Here is a 21,923-nt window from a genome sequence, read left to right on the forward strand (position 1 = left end):
AGCACTATGACTTTATTATGTCTGTTGAGTTTTTATGCTGACAAACTAATGTGTAGTTTTTCAAATTCTGTGCTTGAATGTTATGACTTTTTTATGTCTGTTAAGTTCTCATTCTGACAAACCAATGTGTTGTTTTCATATTTGTGCTTGAATATTATGACTTTCTTATGTCTGTCTAGGTTTTCATTCTGCTAACCATATGTGTCTGGAGCTTATCCCCAGGTCTACCCAGAAAATGGGCACCTCTTGACCCCGTCAGACTTTCCTGATAAGCAAATGCCAAATAAATAAATCTGTTTGTCTAGCTATAGTGTCACCTATGGCTAAGACATTACTAGATGTAGTGTCCTGGCCCTGCTGCATTAAGGGCTTCGACCTTTTAGTTAACTGACCTCTTTTTATGTATCTTTAATGCAAAACCTATTATTCTATCAACTTTCTAAGTTTGTAAGAGCAATATTTAAAAACTGTCTCTATTTGTCCCCCCATCATTTTAGGCTTTGTCCAGATTTTTTGCTCTTAGAGGTTGAGAGGTATGAGAGCAACACTGGTTGGTTGGGTTGGCACTCGGTATTCTGAATCCATGGGATGCAGTTTGAGGGCAGAAGTATTTAAATAGCTTACACAACTGATACATCTGTACTGCTGGGAATAGCAATGAAAGATCAACGAGGAAAGGGAGGAATTTGCAGTCAAATTAACATAAGTAGAGGACAAAACAGATACACTTGCTTTAAAGTCACATCAGAGCCAGGATGGGGGGGGGGGGGGTTACAACAAGTGTAATATAGTTTGATTTGTTTACTCGAATACAAAAAGTACAGTTGTGTACACTTACCATAAATGTAGATGTTCGAGTGTATTCACTGTTGCAGTCATTACAATTGGGTTATCTGCTTGCAGTAGCCCTCAGTCAGCCTGATTAACAAAGTCTTGGGTCCTGCGTCGGATGCTGTCCCTACTTCCATGATGGCAGGTTGTCAGGGGTATAAAACATGCAGCTAACGTCATTACATCAGTTTTTCTTGCCCCAGATGTCAGATGCCCCCCTAATGGGAAGCAATTAAATCTATGATTACAAGGGTATACCTCCAACAAAGAAGCAAATACACCAAAAAGCTTTTTGAGCATAGTAAGGGAGAGTAGAGGTATAGCCAAAAGAAGAAAGGGGGGTGGAGGGAGGGTAACCAGAGCTGCAAAAGTGAATCCACTCGAACATCTACATTTATGGTAAGTGTACACAACTGTACTATGTTCTTCGTGTTTCACTGTTGCAGTCATTACATTTGTGTAAATTCCTAAACTAAGGTTGGGAGGAGGAATTTAAATAGAATTAGGACCAGCTATAAGACCCTGCAAGACTGCAGTGGCAAAGCCAGCTCTGGATTTAGAGAAAATTGGCAAATGATAATGCTTGGTGAAAGTATGTACAGAACTCCAGGTAGCAGCTTTTAAGATGTCCCTGGTAGGAACGCCCCTGAGAAAGGCTGTGGAGGTAGATGCAGCCCTGGTTGAATTTGGTCTGATGCCCTGAGGGATAGGTTTTCCATGGTGCTTATAGCAGAAATGAATGCAGTGGCCTATCCATTTTGAAATGGTTTGCTTTGAAATAGCTTTCCCCTCTGTCCCTGCAGCAAATGCCACCAGCAGTTGCTCAGATTTCCTTTGAGGTTTAGTCCAGTCCAAGTAAAATCTAAGTTGTTTGTACACATCTATGGAGTGCAGTATCTGTTCCCCTTTGTTCTGTGGGTTAGGAAAGAAGGTAGGCAAATGAATGGACTGATTAAGAGCCACACTGGATACCACCTTGGGCGTGAAGGAGGGATTGGTTCTGAGGGACACCCTGTCCGCATGAAAGATGATGAAAGGCTCCACTGCCATAAGGGCCTGTAATTCAGATACCCTTCTTGCAGAAGTGATTGCTAAAGGGAAAGCTGTTTTCCAGGAAAGGAATTTTAAATCTGCAGTAGCAGCTGGCTTGAAAGGAGGAAGAGTGAGTTTCTCCAAGACAAAGTTAAGGTCTCAGGCTGGAGCTGGAGTTCTCCTGGGTGGCCTTATATTTTTGGCCCCTCTTAGGAGCTGCTTGAGCAGTGGGTGAGAGAAGAGGGGGGGCTCTTTGCTGTAATGAGCTGAAATGGCTGAGGCATGAATTTTGATGGAGGAAAAGGACAAGCCCTTATGAAGCATCTCAGTCAAGTATTGTAGAATCTGTGGTAAATTGGGCACTGCTGCGCTCATCCCTTGAGACTGATTCCAGGCATAAAATCTTTTTCCATTTTGCAGCATAAGATTTTCTAGTACTACACCTCCTTGCCTCTAAAATGATATCCATCACTGATTTACAGAGGGATGGTAAAGGAGAGATTAGGTAATTAGCCAGGCTGCTAGGTTCAGGGTTTGCAGCTGAGGGTGCAGAATCTGGTTCTCCTGCTGAGACAACAGGGAAGGAGTCTTTGGCAGGTGCCATGGGGCCAAGAGTGACACACTGCGCAAGAGGGGGGTACCAGTGTTGGTGTGGCCAGTGTGGCAATTAAAATCATCCTTGGCTTATCCTGTTTGATCTTTAGTAGTACCTTGGAGAGCAGAGGCAGAGGATGAAAAGCATAAACTGATAGGTATTTCCAGCTGAAGGATAGAGCATCCACTTTCCAAGCTAGCTTGTGGGGAATCCTTGTGCAAAATTTGTCCAATTGATGGTTCTGGGTGGAAGCAAACAGGTCTATATCCAGGCTTCCGCACTTGCTTGTCAACATGTTGAAAATCCTTGGTTCCAGTTTCCACTCATGTGGGTCCATGAGGTTTCTGCTTAGTCCGTCTGCCAGTGTATTTAGTTTTCCTGGCAGGAATTGAGCTTGTAGATTCACTTGGTAGCTCAAGGCTGTGTTCCACAATGCCATGGCTAGTCTGCAGAGGGGGTAAGAATGTGTACCCCTCTGCTTGTTTATGTACTACATGACAATGGTGTTGTCTGTATTTACCATTAGTTGTCCTGGAAGAATGTAGTCCTTGAAGGCTGTCAGAGCATTCTGTACAGCTAACATTTCCTTTTGATTTATGTGCAGGTGCATTTGACTTGGGTTCCATTTGCCCTGAATGCACTTCCCTGCCAGGTGAGCCCCCATGCATAGCCTGAAGCATCTGTTGTTAAGGTTTGGGCAGCAGGGGGTAGTGTGAATGGTAGCCCCCTGTTTTGGTGGCAGGCCTCTGCCCACCAAAGGAACTCTAGGCGTAGGCAAGGTATGATAGGAATCATTGCTTCTAGATCCTGTGAATGTTGACACCATAGGCTTTTGAGATACCATTGCAGTTTCCTCTTATACAGCCTTGCATATGGAATTAGAAGAATGCAGGAGGCCATGAACCCCAAGGCTTGCAGTATTTGCCTTGCAGATAGCTGGGTTTTTGTGGCCACTTGTTTGAAGTAGGTTGTCAAATGAATCCGTTTCTCTGGCATGAGAAAAGCCATCTGGGAAGTTGTATTCAAGCTTGCTCCCAGGAATATAATTTGTTGACAGGGTACCAGGTGTGATTTCTTTTCATTTATGGTGTACCCCCAGACAAGTCAGCACCCTTTGAACAAAGGCCAGATGATTCAAAAGTATGTCCTAGCTTTCTGCCTGAATTAGACAATCGTCCAGGTATGGGTAAATTTGAATATTTCTTTGCCTGCAAAATGCAATGACTGGAACTAGGCACTTTGTGAATACCCTGGGTGCAGTAGATAAGCCAAAGGGCAGTGCAGAGAACTGATAGTGCATGTAGCCTGCTTTGAAGCGTAGGTATCTTCTGCAAGACTCCCTGATAGGGATGTGCAGGTATGCTTCTTTTAAGTCTAGTGTTGCCAACCATTCATCTTTGCCTAGCATAGGAAGCAGCTGGTGAAGAGTCAGCATTTTGAATTTTGGAATCACCAGAAAGGTGTTTAGAGTAGAAAGGTCCAGGATAGGACACCATGTATTGCCTTTTCTGGGTACCAGGAAAAGTCTTGATTAGAAACCTTGTCCCTTTTCCTCTTCTGGTACCAACTGAATAGCCCCCATGCTTAAGAGAGAGAAAAGTTGATTTTGGGCCTCTGCCCACTGATTTGGGGGTAGATCTGGCCACCCGCTTGGTGTTGGTAACATGTAGAAGTGAAATCTGTATCCTTGGGACACTATATTTAAAACCCATTTGCCCTGGGTAATGAGTTCCCAGTTTTTGGCCTGCAGACCAATCTTTCCGCCTAAAGGAGCATTCAGTTGGGAAGTGCTTGGAAGTTTTAAAAGCAAGTCATTGAGACAGTTTTCCATAGGGGGGAGTCTTACTACTCCCAGATTTGGGTGCAGAAATCCCCCACTGCTTAGTCTGGTGTGTCCCCTGGGACTGAAATCTGGGGTTTCTGCTGTGTCTGGGTTTGGCTTGAGAAGACCTGGAAGGGGCTGGAAAGGACCAATTCTTAGAGGGCCAATGCCTACTAAATCTAGGAGGCTGAACTTGCAAGAAATCTTTAACAGTTTGCATAGATTTAGCTTTATCTTCCATCTTTTTAAGAACTTCCTCAGCTTTGTTGCCAAACAGGCGGTCCTGATTTAAGGGAACATCCAACAGTTTAGCTTTAACATGATCAGGCAAAGATTGCTCCTTAAGCCAAGCATGCCTTCTGAGCACAGACCCAGTAACAGCAGCCCTGCAAGAGGCCTCTAATGAATCAAATCCACATTGCAAAGTATTTATACCAACCTGTTCAGCAGAATGCATTAAATCTTGCAATTCTTTATTTTCAGCACAGTGAGGAATCAACATCATTTTCTGTTTAAGCAACCCAATAACATGTTGTTGATACATTAACATATGAAACTGGCAGTTTAAAGCCCTAATGGCCAAGGTTGCAGAAGTATAAACCTTCTTACCCCATCTATCCAGCACCCTGGAATCTCTATCAGAAGGGGTAGGATTTTTAGTAGTAGAAGCCTTAATGCCCTTGGGTCCCTGTGAAATAGTCTCTGGATTTGCAATAGGATTTTTAAAAAGAAGCTTGTGTGAATCAGGAACCCTGTAATATCTGTCAGGTTTTTTGGGAGCAGGAGGCAAAGAATCAGGGGCCAAACTAGATTCCAAAAAGGCATCATCAACAATGTCTAGTACAGGAGGTATAGCTAAAGGCTTATGCTGAGGCAGGAGTAAGAAATCCCTAAGCCTCTTTTTTGAATCCGAAAAATCCTGGCTTTCCCAGTGGAAATGCTCCCTTAGAGTGTGCAAGGTTTCACCAAAAGAAATATCCTCTGGAGGGGAAGCAGAGGGAATAGAGTTCTCTGCATCAGAATCCTCATAAGTAGATAAGGGCAAATCCAGATCATCAGAAGAATCAGAAAAAAACAGAAACCTGGTCAAAAGATTCATAAACAACTTCAGTCCTAGGTCTCTTAGAAGGAGAAGGTTGGCTTCCCCTGATTAAGTTATAAGATCTTCAGCCATTCTTATCATTTGTTTTTTAGGCATAGAGGCCTGAGCATGTGGCCTGGGTGTCGGTTTCTTAGGTATGGTTTGAGATGTAGGCCTAAATGAAGAAGGAGGTGTCGGTTTAATATGCAAGTCCATAGGCCTGAATACACCCTCGGAAGCCGGTGCCTGCACAGCGGCTCCAGACCCATCCAAGATAGAGACATCCGCAGGTTCCACAGTTGAAGCATCTCACAGCATACTGGACTCAGAATGGGTCTCAGTAGAGGCCTGCGAATCAGAAGTAGCGGGTATCAGGGGCTGCAAAAGCGCCTCACTGAGTACTGGCGAACTGGCAACTGGCTTAGGAGAAGTGTCGTCGGCAACTTTGGACCTAGGCGGCCTGTCTCCGTCTTTATCTTTGCGTTTTTTCAGAATCCTGGTAGTCGGATGGCTAACCAATGACATTTCTGGATAATTACACTGCGAAACAAAATATTTAGAGGCGAAAATATACCGACGACAGATAGTGCGCTGATTAAATAAAGCACAAAACTGACAGCAGAGTACGTCGTGGTCAGGGCCCAGGCAAGGAATACAGTATGAATGAAAATCTTTGTGAGGTATTTGCTTTCCACAAGTGATGCAATTATTAACTTTTACTGACATCGATAAGGAGCAAGAAAAAGTTTCCCCAATGGGGTACTTAGCTTTAGTTGAAGACTTTGGTTCTGAAACTCGAAAACAAAAATTTCAGGAGTCGGCCGACCAGCACTTGAGAACTGCTTCTGCTTCAGGCACTGCATGGCAAGAAAGACTGGGGTAATGGCGTTGGCTGCATGTTTTATACCCCTGACGACCTGACGTCATGGAAGAAGGGACAGCATCTGACGCAGGACCCAAGACTTTGTTAATCAGGCCGACTGAGGGCTACTGCAAGCAGATAACACAAATGTAATGCCTGCAACAGTGAAACACAAAGAATATCTGTAACAACCCAGATTAGATCAGACCCAGAAGCTTGCAGATGTAATTTTGCCCTCAAAAAAGGCTATGTACTACAAACATTGAGGCCTAGCCTGGTTGCATAACCTGCTTTAGATAAGAACAAAATACTGCACTTACAATAAAAGCTTTAAAACAGTTCTAGCAGTGGGAATATTAAAACAAACTAAGTGCAATGCAGTTTGATTTATTTTTACTTTCCTGATGTATAAATAATTAGAATAAAAAAACATGTCTGTATTGCAGTTTGTTCACCAAGAACACAATAAATTGCTAGGCTGTGCTAGAAATACAATTTAGGAACAAAAGAGCAAGAAAAATCAATTAGTAAACTAGATTTTTAACAAGCTAGATTAAATCAGAACACTGAAGCTTGAAGATATAACCCCCTCTCACATGGCTATGTACTATAAACATTGAGGCTTACAAAACTGCCTTAGTTATGAACAAAGTACACGGTAATACTTTCACACAGACTCACAGACTGCTGTGTATGTGGGCTTGTATCCCCTCTCATTTTTTTATTTATTTTATTTATTTATTTATTTTTGGGGGGAGGAAAGATGAAGAAATTGAGTATTGTTTCAGAACATTGAGAATATTTGTTGTGGTTTTTGTACGTCATCTGAGGTTTTGAGTGCTGCTTTCAGTGTTATGGCTCTATATAATGACATTATGGTTGTGTACATCATAACAAAGTGGCATTGTGTGTTTGTAGTTGCAGCATGGCATGAGTGACCGTCTTGGGCTGTCTCCCTGAATGCTTATCACAGCTGTGTACTACAACCAAACACAGATAGTCTGACTCTCGGGGATGTGACTAAACTGGGAGGATCAAAAGCACTGCAGTTGTTGCACAGATCCTAAAATCCACACTACACAACTAACCTCACATGTCATGAAGAGCATCCAAATCTAAGCAAAAGTAAGGTTTCCCAGGGTTACAGACATTAATTAATCAGAAGGCTAGGCTGAATAATGAACAGTAATCAACTCCATGCAGCCTTTCTGTTTTCTTAGTGCCTAACACATTTCTAGGGAGTTGGCTTTAATGGAAACAATTCAGCCTTGTTAAATAAATATTAAGTTTTAGAGAAGCTCATCCATTGTGTACAGAGACAGAGATGAGTAACAGCTGTGTCTCCACTATGTGGAAACGTGTCTTGTGAAAGGGCCATTATTTCACTGCGGAGGAAGTACTCTTATAAAAGACTAACCACTACTTGTACTTTTCACATGATGCCGTACAGTTAATATTCTTGTTCAGTGTAATCAGAGCTAACAGTCCATGTCCTAATGTCTTTCTTCCCTATGCTTGATCTGCACGAACATTTAATTTTATTTCTTATTTCTCATATTTGTGGCTGCAGAATGGAAGGGTTGATGGAATGTGTGTTTTTGTTTTTTGATCTGCAGGACTTCACCTGATGTTCATTTATGGTTAGAAGATGGGAGCCAGATGATACCAGGCTAGGTAAAAAAGCCCTGAAGCCTATTCATTTCTACCTGTGAGTCCTGATTGGCCCTCCCTTTTCAGGTAAGAATCAGGCAGTAGGGAATGGGCCCGCCTGATTGTGTGCGACAGGCAATGCCTCCCCATGACAGTTACCTCTTCCCTTTGGCAGGTCTTGTGATCTTTGCTATTGTTGTCTCCCAAAGGAAAGCATGCCTCTGCATGCTGAGTTCTCCTTGTCTTCTAGTGAAACTGCATTTAGACAGCATGAGCGAAACAGGGTTGGACTTCACTGGGTGTTATAGCTACTGCTCCAGCTAGCCGGTGCCCTTGTGGCAAGCCAGATCTACCTCCCTCTGAGGATGGATGGGCCAGACGTCTTAGCACCAGCCTTCCCCTAGCCAGATTCTACAGTCATCCAAGCTCTAAATGCATGCAAGTTGGCTTCACTGTAGTTAGGGCTTTATTACTCTATGCTACAGAGCTGTCTGGCTAATGCAATGCACTTTGAAAGAGCTCACAGAAATAGAGGGTTTGTAGTCTGAGAATCCAAATGTTGCTCCCCCTCTTAATGTTTCTGTACATACTCACTGCATGCTTTTCCCTCCATTTTTATAAAAAAAAAATAGTAGTCCCAATCAAAATTTCTGCTATCCTAACTGTTAACAGGATTAACAGAGAAAATATCTAGCAATATACATGTAATCAGATATATTCATTGACCTGTGACTTGTTCTTCATATGACAATAAGGGCTGCAGTCCCACCTATAAAATATTTTAAGGCAGTCATATATTTATACAAGCATTGTATTCATTTGAGTAATGTAATTATACCTGGTCAAACCTGTTACTGAATGTCATTTGGTAAGTTTTGCATAACAAACAAACCAACTTTGTCATGGTACTCTATATTAATTGTTTTGTACTTACCCAGAGAATGCTTGTATTCATTTACTGTATGACCATGTTCTGCATTTATCCACATTGCTTCTGTTGGAAGCCATGGCTATAAAGGGTCCTCTGCATCAGCCCAAATGGTTGAGGCCACTTTGCTAAAATCTTCTCTCTTATTTATAAAATACATTTTTAAATTTAAAATGATTAAAATGACATAACAGTGCACAACTTTGTTGTTTATTTGTATGTATTTTACTGCCGAACTGATAGTTATAGTGCTAATACTAATGCAGTCTTACTCTGGCTATAATTTAGGATGGAAGGAGCTGTTAATATATTAAATTCATTACTGTTCCCACAATTATAATAAGGATCTCCAAAGAAGAGGGAAGTATGGACCAGTACTTTAGGCAGGTCTACCACTCAGTTTGGTCATGTGGATAACTTGTTCAAATTTTGAATGAGTGTTTCTCTCGTTTTCTGTGCTGGGGATTGGTGATATGTTTTTGGAAATGATATCTATTGATGACTATCTACAGAGGTATGTAAGAAAAAGTGATTACTATGATTTCCCCATAGTAGTTTTAGAATATTAAAAAATGGACTGCAGTCATTTCCTCTTTCATTTCATCAGGCTATGTATATAAATATATTTGATATTTTTGGCTCTTCCACACCTGACCACCAGCTGCTCCTGGTGCCTCTCTTCAAGTGCTGAATCTACCAAGCTCTGCTATCTTTTTTGTACTATATCCAATAATGTAATGGGTCAGAGAGGAGAATGAAGCATCCCAAACTAGTTTCATACTGCTGCCAAGGGAATATTTTTACCTACTGCTACCTGCCCCTATACATATTCAGTAACACCTTGAGGATAAGGCATGTATTGAGATGAGTATAAGACCACCCCTCACTTCAGCAAGGGACTGACATGAGTAGTAAACCCTATACACCCTCCAGCAGCACCACTTGGTTTATTCCCTGGACTCCACAAGGGTTGTCGAACTATGTGAGCATGCCAAGTGTGTATGCACACCCCCCTCCCCCCGCCGTATGGGCCGACCCATCCTCCCTACTTGTGCTATCAAGCACCTGAGCTGTTATTCATCTCAGGTCACCTGTGCCATAATTATGGATTTAGCTCTCTACACCACCAGTGCAGGCATAAAGTTATACCTGATAAAGCTTAAGGGTCAAAAGTCAAAGTAAACTTTAATGTCATTCAGACTCCACAACAAGTGCAAGTGAATGAAATTACATTACTCCAGGATCTATGTGCAAACATCTGCCATATACAACAATTCACATAACATATTTAGACATTCCTACTAAATAATATTTACTGTTTTACATATCAATAGACATTTACTAAGGTAAAGAGACATGGTATTTATTGCACAAAATTCCACAGCTACTTCTTATTGCACAGGATTCTGTTGGAAATAGTCTAAGGAAACATGATATTTATTGCACAAAAATTTCACAGCTGTTACTTAGGGCATTAGTGAATATTGCACAGAAAAAAGATTATACTCTGTTAGATTAATTGCATTATGTATTTAAGACCTTTTAAAGTTATTGTATACAAATATGCCTCTCACTCTTCATATTACCTACTGTCCCTGATGTCAAGCAAGATGTAAGTTGCTATTGGAGTTCAATAGCCTGATGGCCAGGGAATAGAAGCTACTGCTAAATCTGGCCATTTTGCAACATACTGTTTGGTATGATAACACCTCCTAGATGTTAGGTGCAGGAGCAGTCCATATGTAGGGAGAGTGCAGTCCATGACTATTTTCCTGGCTCTATTGAGACAATGAGAGTGGTGCAAGTCTTGAACAGATGATGGAATGGTCCTGGTAATCTTTTCTGCTGCTTTCCCCACTCTTTGGAGGGACTTGCAGTCTGTGGTAGAGCAGCTGCCATACCAACCTGTAGAACTGTTTGTCAGGATGCTCTCAATTTTGCCCCTGTAGAAGGTCATGAGAATAGAGCCTGGTAGATTTGCTCTTCTCAACCCTTGACAGAAAGTGTAGGCTTTGATATGCTTTCTTTACAATGGCATTTGTGTTCATACCTCAAGAAAATGGCTGCTTTCCCCTCTCCACTGTTTCCCCATTGTTTGTGAGCAGGGAATGTTTCTTATGGTTTCTTCTGAAATCCACGGTTAACTCCTTGGTCTTATTCACACTGAGTTCCAGATTGTTGTTACCACACCAAGTTATCAGTCATCTCACCTCCTCTCTATAGGCTGTTTCCTTCACATTGCTGATGAGACCTACAACTGTGGTATCATCTGAAAACTTAATTATGTGATTAGAGCTGTACTTGGCAGTGCAGTCGTACGTTAGCAGAGTAAATAGCAAAGGGCGCAGAACACAGCCTTGAGGTACACCACTCCTCAAGGTGATACTATTTGAGGTGTTCTTTCCTGCACAAACTGTTTGTGGCCTTTTGGAAAAGAAGCCCAGAATCTAGTCGCACACTGGAGTGCCGACACCTAGTTGAGTTAGCTTCTCTATCGATTGCTGAGGTATGACTGTGTCGAATGCTGAACTGAAATTAACGGATAACATGTGCACATAGCTGTTGTTATTTTCCAGGTGGTCCAATGATAGATGGAGTGCCAGTGAAATAGCATCTACCGTAAATTGATTTGGTTTGTACACAAATTGGAGTGGGTCCAAGGATGATGGAAGTCTGGATGTTAAGTGACCCTTGACCAGCCTTTCCAGGCACTTCATTATTATGGAGGTGTGAGTCACAAGGCAGTAGTCACTGGGGTCGTTTGGTGGAAAATTCTTAGGCAGAGGTATTATGGTGGTGTTCTTAAAACACCTGAGAACAATGGCCTGTTTCAAAGAGGTATTGAATATGTCTGTAATTGCCCAGCACAGTGTCTTAGGCTCCTTCCCAGAATGTTATTAGGGCCAGATGCTTTTCTTGGATTTATCCTCATCAGGGTTCTATTGACATCAGTTAGATTTAGGCTGAGCACTTCTTTGTTCTGTCTTGTTGGAGCTTTCATTGGTTTTGTGCTGTTTCCTTCTTCAAGCCTGCTGAAATATATGTTGAGCTTGTTCAGGAATTTACTGTTGTCCTCACACTGAGAAGAAATGGGCTTGTAATCTGTTATGGCCTGAATTCCGTGCCATAGTTGCCTTCTGTACTTTTCATCAGAGAAGTGATTTTGGAGTTTCTGACCTTATGCCCTTTTTGTCTCTCTCTCTCACACTCTTTTTTAGGTTTGCCCTGGCATGCCTGAGCTCATCCTTGTTTCTCTCTTTGAAGGCAGCATTCCTTACTTTCAGGAGGTCATATACTCTATTTTGAGCCAGAGTTTCTGTTTGGCCCATGTAATGATGCACTTGTTGATTGTTACATCATCTACACATTTGGATATGTAACCAAACACAGACTCTGTGCACTTCTCCAGGTTGGTTTGCTGATTTACAGTGGCTGCTTCTCTGAACATATTTCAATCTGTGCATTCAAAGCACTCCTGGAGTTCTGACACTTCTCCCTGTGGTCATACCCTTATTTGCTTTTTGAGGGCTTTCCTCTGGTTAGTAATGGTCTGTATGCTGAAACTAACATAATGGAAATATGGTCTGAGTTGCCCAGGTATGGATGAGGTAATGCCTTGAATGCCAGTTAACACTGGTGTAGACTTTATCCAATGTGTTCTCACAGCTGAAAATGTGAAAGTTTATACACAGTTCTAAAAACTACCTTCTTAACAAGACATTTAAAATCCTATCAGATAAGAAAAATACCTTTAGATCAGTGGTTCTTTAGTGATCTATACTTGGCCCGGTTATTTTCTCACTCTTTATTAATAACATAATTTCCATCTCCCATAAATATTACCTTATATAATGGCGATATATTATTTCATAATTCAAGCAAACCACATCAACCATGCAATTTGACCTTTAAAAGGATTTCACCAATGCCTGTCATTCTTACTGAGACAACCTTGTAAACATTAATCTCAAAATCAGCCTCAGTGCTCTGCAGAATAGACCAAAAATTAAACAAGAATAAAGCGCTAGTGCTCAAACTCTTAAAAGATCAATAGCAAATGAACAAACAGGAAACTTTCAATATCTGAGACTTATTCTAGATCCTATCAAACTACAGACATAATCTATCACAGATTAAGTCAGTTTTCGGTTAAAAATTGCTTATTAATTTCATCTGAAACCACCTTCTCTTCAATCCAAATGTGTCCCTGCAAAAAATGTTTTTATACCCTGACTAGAATATGCTCTCTCCACCAAAACTCTGTATTTTTCCCAAAATACACAAACTAACCAAACCTTAAACAATAATATATTCAGATAAAATAACTTCTTACCAAGACTTAAATATCACTGTATAACCCTGAACAAAGCTAACAAGACTTGATTTTTGATCCAGACTAATATTTTTTCTCACTAATTTTACACACAAATTTATGCGCAGCAATTACTGCCCAACTGTCACAAATAAACCAAAATAAAGAACATCTCAATACTTACTATGGTCTGAATATGATGATTTACTAAATTTCCAAAGACCTCCCTTATCCAGGCTATAAGAGAAAAAAATGTTTCTTCAAACATATTTCTGCTGGAACAATCTATCTGCAAATGTGTGCAAACTCAAAGATTATAAAGATTTCAGACAAATAATAAAAGACACCTGCAAGTGCAGCTGATGCATAGATAATAGCTAATACCAAAGCCTCAAATCACTAACTTAGGCAAACAGAAATTTCAAGAACAAATACAAACATACAGCTATACTGTTAGAGCACTGAACCTACGGTACACATTGCCCACTATAATTATCTAAACATGTATGTAAACCAATTTGCACTACTACAATTTAGAATTCACCCATTTAACATTAAAACTAGGTATATAGTAATGAGCTATCATAGGTTCATAGGTAGGTACTAGGCTATTTGCCTGAAGGCATTTATAAGCCTAGCCAGAATGTGTTGGCTTTCGCCACCCCCTTAGATTAGTTCCCTGTGCCTATGTCTAGCAGAGCCACTGAAGTGATCCCCGGGGTAAACTTTCTGTTTCCCACCCACTTGTCAAGGTTTCTCTTGAAGAGTGTTAGTGAGGAGCTCTGCCTAATGTAGATTGGAATCTTGTTCCAAAGCATGGGAAGTCTCTGGGACAGGAATCTATCTCTCCAGCACGTCTTATTTATTGTTGTGGTGAGATTTAGATCCCTAGAGCGTGTGGGTCGAGGGGATATGGTTTTCTTTAGGTGGAGCATGTCCATCAATTCTGGGTTGGACATGGCCTTGTATGTCAGGCAGCGATCACCTCTGAGTATGCGGTATGCAACCGAGTACAGCTGGAGTATCTTCAGTCGAGCTGCATAGGGCATCTGTTTAAGGTCAGTGATCCTCTTGGTGAGGTACTTCTGTGGTATTTCCAGCTGTTGCAGGTGTCTTATAAGGTACATCCCAAATGGGGTGTTGTACTCTATGATGGGTTTGATGAGTGATGAGTAGAGGGGGCACAATGACTTCTTTTGTTCTGGATGTGAATCCTTTTGTGATTAGGTGGGCCACATAGAAGGATTTTCTAACCACTTTGGCAATGTGATTATCAAAGGAGAGATTACTATCTACTTGGGTCCCCAGATCCCTTATTACATCTTCCATATTTAGGGGACTACCACCTATGTGGTAGTTTGTGGGTACTTTGTTTTTTCCAAAGGGAATGACTATGAACTTTTTGGCATTTAGCTTGAGACCATGATTTTGACACCAGGTATCTGTCTCAGTGAGACCATTTTGGAGGATATCTGTTTCAGCTGGAGAGTCAATTATAGCCCCTAATTTGCAGTTGTCTGCAAACTTGGCCAGCCATAGTCCTCCTGTGCTTGTCTGTACCTCTGAGAAGTATATGCCGAACAGGAGGGGTCCTAGGACTGAGCCCTGGGGAATGCCACTTGTAACCAGTTTAGAGTTGGACTTAGCTCCTGCAACTCTCACCATGTGGGTTCTGTCCTTGAGCCAGTTGGCAACCCATCTTGTGACATAGGGGTTTATGTTCAGCTGGTGAGCTTGTCTATAATACCTGAATGGGGAATGGTGTCAAAGGCCTTTGCAAGGTCTAGGTAGGCTGTGTGTACCACCTTTCCCTCGTCTATAGCCTTGGTAACTGTCTCAAAGAAGTCCACCAGGTTTAGGAGGCATGATCTGCCCTTAACAAAGCCGAACTGGGTAGGGTCCAGTGTTTAGAGGTTCCCAATGTCTCTGTTAATGAGTTCCATGATGATGTACTCCATAGCCTTGCAGACCAAGCTAGTCAGGCTAATAGGGCGATAGTTACAGGGGTCTGTTGTGGCTCCACCTTTGTGGAGAGGAATAACCATTTATGTGCACCTCTCTATGGGTACGTAACCTGTGGAGAGGCTGAGTATGAACAGTGTGTTTAGGTGAGAGGTTAGTTTGTCTTTGAGCTCGTGTAGTACACAGCCTGGGACACCGTCCGGTCCCACTGATGCTGTGTTTTTGGCTTTGGAGAGGGCTGTTTTAACCTGATTGTCTGTGATTTGAGGGGCTCTACATTCATCTGGTATGGTTATGGGCCCTTTTGGGGGTGAGAGGGGAGTGAAGTTTGCACCGAACCTGTCTGCCAGGATGTTGGCGATATCCATCAGTTCAGTGTATTTTGTGCCATTCTGCACTAACTCCGAGCAGATCTGAGCATTGCCACTTAGATTCTTGACATAGCTAAATAATGCCTTGTGGTTATCTTTGGAATCCTTGGCAATTTTTCTTTCAAATCTAGCCTTGGATGATTTTATGAGGAATCATAGTTTCTTGATGATACTGATCAGGGATGTCTTCCCTTCTTGGGATTTTGCTCTTTTCTGTACTAGTTTCCTCCTTCTGTTGTATAGCTTGTTTATGGCAGGGGTCCACCAGACTGGTTTCCTTTTCTTGGAGGAGTGAGTTTTGCTTGGGATAGCATGATCCATGCATTCTTGTAGGTGCCCGTAGAATGCATTAGTAAAGGATTTTGCAGCTTGGACAGCGTCATCTTTTAGCATGGGGGCTTTGTAACTTTCCACCTCGGTCTTAAGTAACGTGAAGTTTGCTTTTGAAAAGTTTTTCACAGTAGTTTCCTTGACCAGAGGTGGGAGCGGAATGTGGATATCCAGAATGATTTGTTTATGGTCAGATCTAACCAGTGAGGGGTTGACCTCCAGTGTGGAACACCAGTCGTCCATGGTGATGACCAGGTCCTGTATGTTGTCACCTCTGGTGGGAGTGTTGACCAGTTGATCCAGAGCATTTGAGTTTATAAATTCTAGGATATGTTGGGCAAGGGAGTTAGTACTTGAGTAGTTCTCCCAGTAAATGTTTGCATAATTGAAATCACCCAATATTAGGGTGTTTGGTTGGACCTTTATGCTTCCCAGTGTTTCCAGAAATGCAGAATGGGGGTCCTGGGACATGGTGGATGATCTGTAGCAAGCTACAATTTGACTTGCAGTTTTGCCCATTGCTAGTTGCATGTGGATGATCTCCGAAGCATCGTGCTGTGCCACTAATGATGATTATGGATACGCCCCCACCTTTTGTATTTCGGTCCGGGTTCTGTGGCTGATATGTATAGTATGAGTTGTAGCCTGGTAGTGCTGGTGTGCTCTCTGGGGCCTTAAATCAGGTTTTTGTTACTGCACATATATTGATTTTCTCCATACTGAGGAGTGCCTTGAGTGCGTGCATTTTGAAGTTTAGACTTCTGACACTGAGTAGCATTACTCTCAGATTTTTGTTACTTGTGCTATTTACGGCGGTGGGTTTGTCTTTTGAGCCTTGCCTAAAAATGGCACTATGGGGGTGGCAAGAGCCTTGGCCAGTATTTCAAAGCCTAAGGGTGACAGGTGCAAGCTGTCTCTAGTGAAGCAGCATGGCTTGTCGAGCATGTCATCCCAGGTGGACAGATACTGGATCCCCTTTGAATGACACCAGAAACTTAGCCAGTTATTGAAATTGATAATTTTTTCTTTATATCATGGTATAATTCTTGGTGAGGCCAGGATGCTACTCAGGGTCAGGGTCATACTGGCCTGGGCTATGTGATCAGAGAGCTCTTCCGTGTCTCTTTTCATGTAGTCCAGAGAGGTGCGGCTCAGGTCATTCACACCAACATGGACAATGACAGAGTCGTATTTGTACTTGTTCTGGAGTGACCTGAGTGCTTGTGTTATGTGGCGGATCCTGGCACCTGACAAGCAGCTAACAGTAACCTTCTCCTTGTTCAGCTTTGTGAGTGGGACGTCAGTGTGCCTGACTATAGAGTCACCTATTACTAGTGTGCTGGGTGTGTTATTTTACCTTTAGGGCTGTGATTGAGTGGCACACTGGTTTTGTGAAGTATGCATTTCATGGTTTGTGTTGGGGGGTGGAGGTTGCTTGGATGTCTGCTTTGGAGGTTTCTGTTGCTTTTGCAGATTTTTATTTAGAGTCTCCGACTATGTTTTCATGTATTTATGTGTGTTTTTTGCCGGTGCTGGTTTAATGGGTCTATGTGAGACTGGTGGTGTGATGCAAGTATTTCCCTTCTCCTCTTGACTGTCTAATCCAATCTTGGGTTGAGAGAGAGCTTAACCTCCAGTTTGGCTGTATAATTGCATCTCTTGCATGCATTAGTGTTTGGTGGTAGGAGGAGAGGGTTGTCTGTGTACATGAGGCAGTTGTAACATTGCCTCAAAATGCCCAGATTCACCAGTTGGATTGGAGAGTACACTTGAAACTGCCCTTTGGACATGCCTGGATAGGTACAGTGTACTGTTTTACTGATTGGCTGGTAAGGTCAAATAGAGAGCCTTGTCCTTCTGTACAGTGTAGGGGGGGTCTAGTGCTAGAGTTTATAAGTGCTTGCTATGAGTTTTGAGCAAGTGCTGGGCTGAGAAATGAATGTTTTGAGTGCTTAAGTTGAAGGTTTGTCTAGTTCCAAGGGGAAAATTGAAGAGGAGACTTTGTGGAGCCGGGAATAGGTATACCCTAGCTAGCCGACGCTGCCCGGTGCGCAAAACTGGGCAAATGCATTTTTTATAGCAGGGAAATGAAATAGATAGAAATGAGCCCAAAATGGCCAATAAACTACTACTTTCTTAGCTGAATACCACTCCTCTAGGGACAGATAGGCTGTTCAACGCTCTCCTCTCTCACAGGTGAACAGAGAAACTTCCTTCTATCCAAGTAAGGTATTGGCAAACACAGAGACTTGTAACACAGCCCTGAATTCAGCACTAACCTGAACACTGGACTATACTAGCTTAGAAAGGTGGGAAACAAGTATTTTTTTCAGAAAATAAAGCAGATACAATAAAAAAAACACTTTAAATGCACGGAAAAGGATACTTATTGTTATATATCTCAGATCAGAGTTGTAGTCAATGCCCCTAGTAATAAAGTAGGAAGAAACACAAATACAGTAAAAGCAGATGAATAAAGTGTCCACATCATAACTCTCTCCTAGATAAATACTGATTACTGCTAACATAGTACCCAATTACTATGAAAGTACTTATGGTTTGGTAAAATGAATCATCCCCTACCATAACTTGAAGGTGTAATCATAAAAGCAGTACTGTATATCTTTGCTCTATCCTGAAAACTGCATGTCTACATTCAGGACCATATAGTATAGCACAACTAGCTGATTGTAATACGATGTTGCATTACCGTGTTTAATAACATAAGTTTTGTCCTGCTACGTTTATTGATGCTCTTCATGCTTTCTTGTTGTCTGAGTCTGTGTTTATGTTTTCTGCACCACTTTGTTTCTGATATGATAATCTATGTAAAATAATTTTGATGACTTCTCAATGACTAGTTGCACATTGTACTTTCCCAGTGTGCCTGGGACATGGCTGAAAGGGGTCCAACAACCAGCCTACATACACAGTAATCAAAAAATTTAAATAAAAATAAATCTTACTGAAATTGACATAGGATTCTGGAGCAGCTCTTTTGTGTTTGTTTGTATAACAGTTGTTGATATAATTCCCAGTTCAAAAGGTGACATATATATATATATATATATATATATATATATATATATATATATATATATATCAGTTTTAATTAGTTTTTACTCCCGCTACCAGCATTTGTTCTCTATTTCAGCACACTTTATGATTCTGGCTACTTCTGCTCTCTGTTCCCACTGACATCCATTAAGTATTCCTTGCTAAAACGAACAGTACTGAAAAGAGAAAAGGTATTCCAGTGTAGTATTATAAAAGCACTAGAGGTTCAGCACATTGTTGGAAAGTTAGTTATACTACATGCCCAGTTCTGCATACTCTCTGCTTCATAACACGTGTCATCCTGTGGTGCAGCTCAGTACTTGCATGTAGGAAAGGTGCTTCAGCATATGAAATGTGTCTGACATGAGTGTATTTAACTTTCATTTACATTTTTAAAAGAGCAATGTCTTGACACTGTTGTAGATTCATCCAAGTTGTTTCTGTACAAGTAAGAGCACAAGACTTCAAGAAATGGTAACAAGCCTGTTACCCCATGGAGGAAACTGAATACTGTTCTATGGTATGTATGTACCTGTTTATTCATGTATTGTTGATGTGATATGATGCCATGTGCCTCAGTCCAGTGATAAGGAAATATTTGCCTCTTTACTGCAAAATAACTGCACTGATGTAACTTCCTGCTTTGCCCTACAGTATAACAAAAGTGTAACTAATTAATTATCACCAAGAGTCATCTCCTAACTTTTATGTTCTGTATGTTGATGATACCCTTTCTCCTAATGTGTACATTTCATAAGCCACATACTTCAGCAGCATATTGGCCAAAGTGTGTGTTGGAGGAAGGGGGTTGGTTACATGTCCAGTGTTACTGTGACCATTTACCTCATCTTCTGCCAGTAGTAATGTGAGCAAAGTTCTGTAGTTATGTAACTTGCAATATTTCTAAATATACCATTAGTTAGTTAACCAGTCTGAAACAGGCATGATTCAGCTCACTTTTGCAGCAAAGTAAATATATATATATATATATATATATATATATATATATATATATATATATATATATAAAATAATAAAGTGAAACAGTAATATGCCAAACTTCATTTTAGTAATTTTCATTGTAATAACTGGTTTTAAATATAGGAAAAAGAGTTTCAGCAAAAAAAAAGTGGTCGTATGCTACTTGGAATGGATCAGCAACTGAAAGTATACAACAAAATTTGTTAGGCATCTTGACAACACTTCTGCATGCTACTGATTTAAAGAATTGTAACTCAGACCCCACTACTAACAAAACTGAATATGGATTCTCTTCTGATGTGACACAGTGGTTTGGGAGATAGCATAGTAACAGAAAATTTTGCATGCCCACACATGATGGTTATTCCTCCACAGACAATTGCTAGATTGGAAAGCCCTGAGGTTGTGTCCTAGAGCCATTATAATTTAGATTATGCATCAATAACCTTCCATGGGACTCACCTTTGTTAAATATGGCACTGTATGCTGATGATATGGGGTGGTTTTCATAGTCCCAAAGTTTGAACATTCTTAACAGTTATTCGCAAAATCACAAAGAGTCCCATTATGCCCTTATGCAAATTCAGGATGAATAAGTGAATGTAAAAGCCTTTTTTTTTTAATAAAAAAAAATCATCAAAAGCATAAAATGTGGGAAGTGTGACATGAAATATAAGTTCTCACGTAATTATGAATGTTTTCAGATATCAAGAATGAATGCAGGTATCTACAATCAGACATGCAGCTCAGCTACTTTTATTAACTTTTAAAACGTATAAAAGGGTTTTATATATTTTTGATAGGATACCCCTATTTGGACAACCTGTTTCTTTCTTTAAAAGAATGGAAAGGGGAAGACAGGAAAGACAGAAAAAGGGGAGAAATAGCAGAGAGAAAAACTTACAATAAAGCATTTCAAGAGGGTTGTGTAGGAGAAAGTGGAATAGGAAGGGGAAGAGAACCCTAATGCTGGCAGGGGATACACTTCTCCCTATTTTCACCTATGTTTATGTAAGAAGGTAGCTTGTTTAGGAAGTAGGTTAGGGGGTGTACGGGAGATGATTAGGGAAAAGGGATGGTGAGGAGGAGTTGGGCTCTGGAGGACACCCAATCCATAGCAACTCAAATGTTTATACTGTCTAAATGTGTTGCAGTGGAGGACCCCAGTGTTGAAGGGTAGAGCTTTGTTTTGGCACAGTGCTTGATGCTGACCATGGTAGTGATTTTTGAACCCACTTAAGAGCATCCTGGCCTGGCCTAAGATGTTTCTCCGCTACCTGCTCCAGTGCATCCTCCACCAGGTTCCAAAGCATGCATTGTGGGAGGCTTGTCAGGCTGCCACTTGCTGAGTTGCATACAGGACTGGTATTACTGCCCCAATCATGAGAGGATGTCCCTGGAGGGCAGAGCATGAATGTTCCCAAACCTGGGAGGAACTTATTTGGGGTGCTCTGTACCTGTAGAAAAATAAACAGAAATGTGAGAGAGAAAAATAAAAAAGAGAAGGTAATGCATAGTTAAAATTAGGAAAAGAGATGTGGGGAGGACAAACAAAAAATGGAGATAAAACGAGTATATCACTGCAGCCTTTATTAACAGGGATTTCTTATTTGTATTAAATCTGTATTCATAAAAAAAATCTGGGAAATTGTACTGGGAACAAAAGAATAATCAGTATATTGCTATCAAGTGGTGGTGATTTTTACATTTGCAGTCTACTGATAGCAATAAGATATGCAGTTGTAATATAATAAATGGTTATACATTATAAACTTCTGACTGATATGGATTGTGTTGCAATTGTGCACTGAAAGCACCTCACATCTTTTATCATCATAGCTGGCCTTAGGTATAGGCCAACTAGGCAGCCGCCTAGGGTGCCACTCTAGCAGGAGCATTTTTCCAGTAAACTAGATGGTGGAACTAGACCAGGATGAAGGTCACCAGGTGGTGTGGCGGGGGGGCGCTATGGAGACCTTTTTGCCTAGGGCACCACTTGACCTAAGGCTGACCCTGATTATCATTGAGTATGAATTATACACTTATACTTAAGAAATAAGTAAAACACAGGGAAAGAAACTTCATCTATTACTTAACAGTTTTTTTTAA

The sequence above is a fragment of the Protopterus annectens genome, chromosome 2.part0 (assembly GCF_019279795.1).
Source record: "Protopterus annectens isolate FY-2018-M chromosome 2.part0, PAN1.0, whole genome shotgun sequence".
Classification (NCBI taxonomy): domain Eukaryota; kingdom Metazoa; phylum Chordata; order Ceratodontiformes; family Protopteridae; genus Protopterus; species Protopterus annectens.